Genomic DNA, 8,458 nt, shown 5'->3' with positions numbered 1-8,458 from the left:
ATTCCTGCTTTTCTCCTGCCTTATTAGCTGGCCCAGTTTTCCCTCTCCTCAGTTCTCTTAAAGCATTTTTGTTGCTCCTTGAACTCCCCTTCAGAGGGATTATTGCTGGAGGACCTTAATGAGGTACTTGGATGCCATTACCCAGGGAATCCTAGTTAGTATTTCTGGGAAATCTGCTATCACTAGTAAAAGCTCTAGAGAAATTGGAGCCTTCCTGGTCTGCTGTTTGGTCCTCCAGGGTTCTTGTCAGTTCCACCAGACAAAATGTTGTTACAGGCTGCTGCAGGGCTGGGCAGCTGTGGTTTGAGCTGCAATGAACTGTGGTAGTCGGAACTGTGCGAGTGGCTGTTGTTAGCAAAGATCCAGCAGTTTCCAAGGGCGGGTGTTGAAATGGCTCCCCCTGTTCTATGGCACAGCTCTTGCCCTGGTTTAAATGCTTTGTCCGTACCTACCATGGCCCATGGAGCTTGTGCTCTGCTTTGTTAGTCATGTCCCACCAGGGTGCAACATGCCCAGAGTAGAAGCTGTCTGGATGTTCCACAGGAGGGCAGGTGAACAGACTCCTAAATTCACACCTAGAGCTGTAACCAAGTTAAGCTTGGCTTCTTCACCAGCACCAAGGGTAGAATCTAGCCTTTAGATCACAACTGAACTTATGACTATGGCTTATTTAGGCCTGTCCAAATTGGCGTTACTGCTGTAATTCATTTCCTCTGTTCGCTTTCTATCTCTCAATTATTTGCTCCACCCTGTTCTATCTATTGTAGTAAATATTGATAGCAATTTTCTGTTTTACAGCCAGTCTGAGTGTTGTGCAAGATGGGAGATAGTCTAGTTTTGGCCTGTGTAAGTGATACCCCTTAGTTGTCCTGTCTATTACAAAACTAGCTGCGCACGGGGGGTTTGACTGCAGCAGAGTAGTTCTTTTGCTTCCAATATAGCAGAACAAAACTGGGTGCGTCTACATGTGCATTAACTAAAGTGCATTAATGCAAATTAAATTTAGTACCTCCAGGCACTTTTACACATGCTCTGGTGGTGGGGGAGGAGGGTGGCACTCCAAGCTGCTCTGATTAAAGTGATGCCCTGTTTTGTGTATCGGTGTCCCTGTGCTTAAAAATGGTGCCAGGGGCACTTGAACTAACTCCTCAAATGAGCTTTAGTTCAGGCACCCCCACTGCCACTTTTAAGAGTGGGGATGCTAATATGTGAAATGTTGGTACGCAGTATTTGCCCTGCTTCAGCAGACTCGATTAATCAAGTCTGCTCTGACACAGTGGAATTCCTCCACACTTGTGTGCAAGTGCCCTTCATTGAGAGGTACAGGCAGTCCTCAGATTTACGACAATTGGTTCCTGAAAACGGTGTCTTAAGTTGAAACGTTGTAACTCGGAACCGATTTTTTTTTTTTCCCCCTCCCTCCCCAATGGGAAACAATGTTATTAATGGAGGATTGGTTCCTGAACCAAGGCCTGATACCCTGTTTTCACCAAAAATAACCCAGAATTTTGTACTCAATCAATTATAGATGAGTAATATAGCTACATTAATGTATTTATATTGTAAATAGCAATCATATTGATTTGGAAGGACTTCTTTGAGGAGACTTTGCTGGACATTTTGAAGGGCTCTTGGTTGGACTTTTTGAAGGGTTCTTGTCTGTAGTTTTCTCAGGAGTCTTGTCTGCAGGTTTTTCTGGAGTCTTGTCTGCTTTCTTAAAGAAAGTGTCCAAGGAAGTTTGGACAGATGTTCTCCGGGGAGATGGGTGACGCAGTGAACTTGTCCACTGGCATGGCTTGGCGTTGGATCAAGTGTTGTAAAGTCAAAACTGAGGTCAGAAAGTTGAAACAGGGTGTCAATTTATAAGCATTGTAAGTGCAAAACGTTGCAACTTGAAACGTTGTAAGTTGAGGACTGCCTGTACTAGGAAAATGCGCATTAGCCTGTCTTGATGTGCATTAACTAAAGAGAACTTTAAGTGATGCTTTAATGTGCATTAAAATAGGCTAATCAGCATTAAAGTGCACCTGGGGTACCTATACACATGATGGACCTCTGCTGCAATGCATGCTAATTAGCACGTATCGGAGCAGACTCAATTTAGTAGAGTCTGCTGCAAGTCTGGTGGAGCATGCTGATGAGTGCACTTCCAGCAGCCTCCATGTTGTGTATACAATATAACCTCATATATCTGGCGTGCGCGGGACTGAGCACCTGCCAGAAATTCGAAAATTCTGTTTTTTTTTTTTGTTTGTTTGTTTTTGTTTTTAAACCAGAGCAGTGCGGGGGAGGAGTAGCAGCCCCAGGCAGCCTTGGAGCAGTGGATTGGAGTGGAGGGGGAAGCTTAAAAAGTACCGGATATCCAGAATTCTTGAATTTTCGAGATCCAGATTTATGAGGTTATACTGTATGCAGCGTTCCTGCATTTCAAAATGGTGGCAGGGCACTAACTAAAGCCTGTTGAATGAGCTTTAGTTAAAGCACCCCTGCTGCCATTTTGAAGTGTGAGGTGCTGAATATGTGTGATGCTGCAGGCACTTTTAAATAGAACCCTCCCCCTACATGGGCGCCTATACAGAATACATGTATAGATGCCCATGTAGATGCACCCATGTTCCTGCCCTGAGCTTAGAGCTTGGCCCTTGGGGGAACGCTGAAAACCCTCAAACTTTAGTCTCAGTTAAATCATAAGCCCAGATGTTCCAGCTAGGGTGTAGTGCCCTGCAGGAGAGCTGCTTTGCAACCTTTGGATCGCCAAAATCAATCGGTGGATTCCCAGAGCAGCAAGAAGGGAGGTCAGGATGGTGGCAGTGCGGAAAGGGGAAAGGTGTCCAAGAGGCAAGAGCAGCATGCTTGTCTTGTATGGATTAAGCATTTACAATTTTAAATGAAGAAAGGAGTAAAGGGAAAGGAGGTGGGGGGGGGGGAAGGAAAACTGTTGCACGTGACTTGGACTTGTTCATTTTTCACTGGATCTTAGAAATCTTCATATGTGGAGAGGGAGATTTAGGTCAGATAGGTGCTTGCTGAATAACCAGGGTAACAAGGCCAGAGTTAATTGCATGTTACGGGGCTGGCCACTTTGTGCCCTTTGCTCCTTGCATGTGGCAAGCATTAACTAGTTTCAAGCGCCCTACTGTCCTACTGTGTGCTGGCATGATAATACAGATGCAGTCAGGAAAATGCTGTGCACATCATTCCATGCTTTGTACAGGTGTAATGATTTGCTCGCCGCCACTGAAGACCGGGTTGCTAGGAGAGGCAACAGCCAAAGTAGCAAACTTCATGAAGGCAGCCGCTGCTTTAGGAGATAAAAGGTCTGCAAAGTTGGAATCCCTAGAACCTTTTGTATTAGATTTTTTGATGCCGAGGCTTGCTCTCTTAGGCCAAAAAAGGTAATCTGCTTCATTAATCCATCTGTATTCCCTTAACTGTAGTTCTCCATAACAGCAGTACTTGGTTTCCTAGTGAGAATTAATCAGAACTTCAGTGCTGCAGTATCAGGATCTGGAGGGAATTGGATTATGATTCACCATCTTCAGGAACCTCATGCTCCTAGCTTAACTCTGGTGCTGATTGAAGCACCAGCCACTTGGCAGCAAGGGCTGAAGGATGGTAAAGTTCTTGCTAGGGAGTGCTGCTGCTTAGATCACTGTCTGACAGACTGCCCGGTAACATGGTACCACTAAGGCAGGTTTACCTAGCACGCTTATTATCTGGCCAGGGTTCAAAATTGTTCCGAATTTGTAACGGTAAGAACTACCTCCAGGTGTACTGCACCACTTGCTGGTTCAGGTCTCCACAATTCAGCTGTCAACTAGAACAGTTATTTTCAGTTTTATTTGGGATTTTGAATTTCCTTTTTTGGGGAACCAGTACATCACATCAGTTTAAAGACTGTTTAGGTGTGCTCCTCTCATCCCCTGAAAAAGAATTGAATTGAATTACTAGAAAATTTCCAGGCTGGAAGAATATCTTCCTGAATAGAGATGAAGTACTGATCTAGAAATATGATCTAAACTGCACTGAGGCAAGGACTTATCCTCTGAACAACTAAGGCCATGCTAGGTGTTACAGGTATTACGTGATTTAACATGTTGATGATGTGATTAATTGCAGCATGCCACGCATTCAGTCAACTTATAATATGTTAAAAATGGTAAACCTGTCACACGGATGTTTCACATCTCTTCCATTATACATGAAACAACTTTATAGCTGGTTTGCATCACCTATTAATGTGAACATGTGGCCTGGCGATTCAGGAGCTGCCCAGACTGCACCCTAGCATGCTGTTAATAAGTCTGCAGCATGGGCAGGTATGTAGGAATCTGGGAGATCTCTGATCCCTAGCCGCCTGCCTTGCTATTCAGACAAGCCTGCTGTAGCCACACCTTTTCAGGGGCTAGGGAAGCCTACAGCTGGGCTGCAGGCACATCCATGTAAAATGGGTCTCTGATGCTAGGCTTCCCACACACTGGTGCTTGCACAATTGGGATCTGACTAATTTTATCCCAGATCCAAAAAATGGCAAATCCTACCATGCGTGCCTAGCATGATAGGATGCTTGTTTTACTTTAGGAGGAAAGGGTTTGAGGGGGGGAATCTGGGATAAAATTGGTCAGAACCCAATTGCATGACTAAATTAACATCTGGCAAGGCCTTAAAGCTCTGTCCTGTTGCATGCATCCTTGCATTCTCCAACTAAAATATGCCAGTAATCGGGTTGACCACTTTAGCAATTGCATTGTACTGATGAAGTGCTAGTGCTGAGATTTCAACTCTTCAAACGCCGTTCCCACTGCAGCTGTGCAAAGGATGGAAATTCCATTTTTATGAAGAATAAGTTCTGGCACTTCCTTTAGGTTCAGTAAGGAACTAAACTGCTGCACTTCAGTTTTCCACAAAAGAATTCCAAAACTTAATTTTGGGCTGATGCAGGGTTTTGTGGGGGAGGGGTTACGGGTTGTTTTTTTTGGGGGGGGGCGGGGAGGGGGCTGGGTGTTTGTTTGTTTGTTTATGTTTTAAACAGACAAACCTCTTGATCTCTGTTTTGTTACACAGGGGCGAGAAAAAGTTTTAAAACTGCTTTTGTTCAAAACATTGTTTCAGTATTGGAATGGGATGTTTTGACCCTGTTGGAACTTTTTCAGAATGGAAATTTGCAAAATAATATGAATTTTGCCAATGTGGTTTTGAAGTCTAAGTAAGTAACTTCTGTAGAAACCCTCTGATGGGACCATTTTCTGCTTGACCGCTTTAACATGGCTTGACCTGGTTATTCTGGCCAAGCCATGTTAAAGCTGGCCCAGTTTAAACCGATTCCTTGTGCTGAACCCTAGTTCTGTTGTGAGTGTGGAGGCCATAAGTACTCTCTGTTCCCAGTCCCAGAATGTCATTGGCACCAATAACTTTTGAAAACTGATAGTTTTAGGAAGCTTAGATTGAGAACTGCTTAGTTTTTTCAGAGGTGTGAAGATGCTTTGCTTAAGAGGCACAGCATATACCTCAGTGGTAGTTCAAGTCGCCCCCCACTCCCCCTTCTCCCCACATTGGGATGCTTCAGCCACTTCAGTCCATCTCAGTTTAGTGTCCAGAGACTTGAAATGCCTTTTCTGCAACTGCCAACAAACTGTGTAGTAGTGGCTCTTCTGATTAGGGTGCTTGAAAGTGAATTTAGAAGGCCTCTGACAGCTAGTTAAATGATCAACTACTCTTGTTGATTTTAACTAGTTCATGTTTTAACTGGTAAGTAAGAGGCTTCTGCATGCTAATTTTGTGGACCAGCTGTTCTACTCTGTCATGTATTCCCACTGCAACCAACTCTGGGCAGGGTAGGAACCTGCCCTTTATCTCCCCACGTACCCAGACCATGCTAATGATGCAGCCTCCTCTCTTGGGGATGGGCAAAATATGACCTGCAAGCCTGATCCAACTGACTGGATTTGGTTCATGGTTGCCCCTGCTGTGTTCTGCATGGGGTCAAGCCCAGCCTGGGGACACCTGTGCTGCACTGCAATCCACCCTATGCTCCAGCCCATGCCCCAGCCAAGGTGCCTGGTTTCCAGTGGGGCAGCTCCTGGGGCAGCTGCCTGCGTGCTGTTCTGCTCCCTCGGCCTCCAGTGGCTGCACCTCCAATGGCAGCTCCTCCTGCTGCGCTGCTTCTGGCCGGGAGGAAGCTTCAACTTGGTGGCTTCTGCCCCAGCATGTGGGGCACTGGCTTGAGCTCCCAGCTGCCTTCCATTCACTCGGCAGCCCACCCCAGGCAGGTGGAGTGGGTGAAGGCAGCCTGGAGCTCAAGCCAGAGCCCTGCATGCTGAGGCAGGAGTGGCACAGTAGGAGCTTGGAGCTGCTGGAGGTGGGAGTGAGGAGCAAAGCAGCACCCAGGTATCTGCAGCCACACCTGGAGCAGCCCTGCTGGATGCTGGGGAGCATAGTATGGAAGGCCATGCGGGCTACCCCTGCCAGGCTTCATAGATTCATAGACACTAGGGCTGGGAAGGGACCTTGGAAGATCGAGTCCAGCCCCCTGCCCCAGGGGCAGGAAGTCAGCAGGGATCATAGGATCCCAGCAAGATGAATGCCTTTAAGAGACATTTGGATATTTAAGGTAGATGCTTGAACCACCTCTGGCAGCAGTCTACTCCAAACCTTGGGGGCTCAGACAGTAAAGAAGTTCTTTCTTATGTCCAGCCTGAAATGGTCATGGAGGAGTTTGTGACTGTTTGACCTTGTGATCCCTTGGGGTGCTCTGGTGAACAAAAGATTGGCTGGGGCTCTGTCCCACGTGGAGCGCTGCAGGAGCAGCCATGGACCCCACTGCCTGCGCAAGCTCTGCTGCACATGCCCTCTGCCCCTCCCTCACCCCCAGCTGGCTCTTGGGACCTAGCACCCAGGCAGCCCCCTTCCCCCACAGTGCAGAGGCTGTCCCATGATCCTGGCCTCTCCTGTATGCCTGTCTTGCTCCTGAAAACTGCTCCCTGCCCACCTGTGCGCCCCCCCTCCCCCAACACACATAGGGGTTTGGGTGAGTTGTTGTGGGGAGGGGGGAGTTGCTGACCTGGCTTACAACAATTCTTCAAAACTCCTTATGTGGCTCCCCAGGCCCAAATGATTGCCCACCATGTCCTGCCTCAAGCAACCTTCTTGCTGCTGTTGCTTTCCCCTTTGAAGAGGAGAAACAGATGAGAGATTAATTTGAATGCGCTGAAACCATCATGTTTGTGAGAAACCAAACATGCTCTTCCTGGGTCTTATCTAAATTTACCCCTCATCCTTAAACTCAGAACTCTGGTTTATGGCTTATCTAAGTGGAGACAAGTTACATAAAGACCCCTCTCTACAAAAAGGTTTGCTTATAATGGCTTTTTTTTATGCTGTTGTTTTGGCCTACAACAGATGCTGCTTGTTTGAGCTCCATTCTCCAGATCCTTTGCACTGATATCTAAATAGTCCTGTAAATCACTTACTTTTGTCTCTGCTTCATGCAGTTCTCCACCAAGACTGAGGCATCCATTGCAGTGATCTGCATCTTGCCCTTCCTCCTTGCTAGTTCTTGGTAACAAACCCCTCTAATGCAGCAATCTACAGATGAAAAAGACCAAGGGGCTCTGATCAGGATCTATAGAGCCTTGCATAACTTTTAATTTGTGGTGAGTTTTGTTCAGATTGTATATGGCTTCTGGAGAGATCATTCTTATAGCATCACTGTGAGGAATAGAAAACTTGCTTTAACTTGGTTAGGGAACAGGTTTCAAAGGCCCAGTCTAGTTTAGAGGGGCTGGGGCTGGTGAGGGTGTAGGTAATCTGTGGTGGTCATATTGTAATTGCATAACCTAATGTCCAAAACTGGATTGCAGACTGGTATTGCTAATCTATCACCAGGTTTGATGACAGGCTCTAAGTAGCCACATGATTTATGGGATGTAGGTTTGAGGAGTGCAGGGGACAGCAATTCAACTTGGGAGTCTGAACAGGACTGTCAAAGAAGCTTGACAAAGTAGAATTTTATAACTGGATATAGCACTCTGGTCTCCTGGCTGTATTCCAGTGGAATTTTACCAAACTAGTTTGAAAACCTTTCTTTAATATTAAAAAGGTGCCTTCTGAAGAGGAGGAAGTAGAGTGCTTTTTTTTTTTTTCTCTCTTTTTGTACAAAGACCTAGAAATTGAGTTGCTTATGTTTTCTTCTGTTCCTTGGCCTTGGATATCAGGGCTGTAAGTCTTTTGGAAAACCAGGAAAGAAAAGACTCAATATTACTAATGCAAATTTGAGCAGAGGCCTTTATGTACTAAAAGGCACATACTCCATTTTTCTTGCTTTACAGGTTATGGGCAGCTTGCTTTGCATGCTTGTCCCCAAGGTCTGTGGTGTTGTCCAAACCTGCAGTCTACTTGTCCAGGTCATCTGTGTTGACTTTCTGTAAAGGCACCTTGGTGAGCTTTGTGAAAAGGACCT

The 8,458-nt window shown here is 46.0% G+C and overlaps 1 protein-coding gene across 2 annotated transcripts in view; it reads left to right on the top strand.

The window, feature by feature from the left end:
* The window catches only part of CPEB1 (cytoplasmic polyadenylation element binding protein 1), a 73,628-nt gene that overhangs the window by 2,264 nt on the left and 62,906 nt on the right, over nt 1–8,458 (top strand). Inside the window, exon 1 of one of the 2 annotated variants that reach the window (XM_025192048.1) lies at nt 7,632–7,652. The exons of the other annotated variant lie outside the window; for it this stretch is intronic. The gene's annotated coding sequence lies outside the window, so the exon portion shown is untranslated. Of the gene's footprint in view, nt 1–7,631; nt 7,653–8,458 lie in introns of those variants that run through there. 2 annotated transcript variants of the gene reach the window in all.

The sequence above is a fragment of the Alligator sinensis genome, unplaced genomic scaffold (assembly GCF_000455745.1).
Source record: "Alligator sinensis unplaced genomic scaffold, ASM45574v1 scaffold900_1, whole genome shotgun sequence".
NCBI classification, from domain to species: Eukaryota; Metazoa; Chordata; order Crocodylia; family Alligatoridae; genus Alligator; species Alligator sinensis.
Note: the sequence above shows the minus strand (reverse complement) of the source record. Positions and strands in the feature narration are given on the sequence as shown.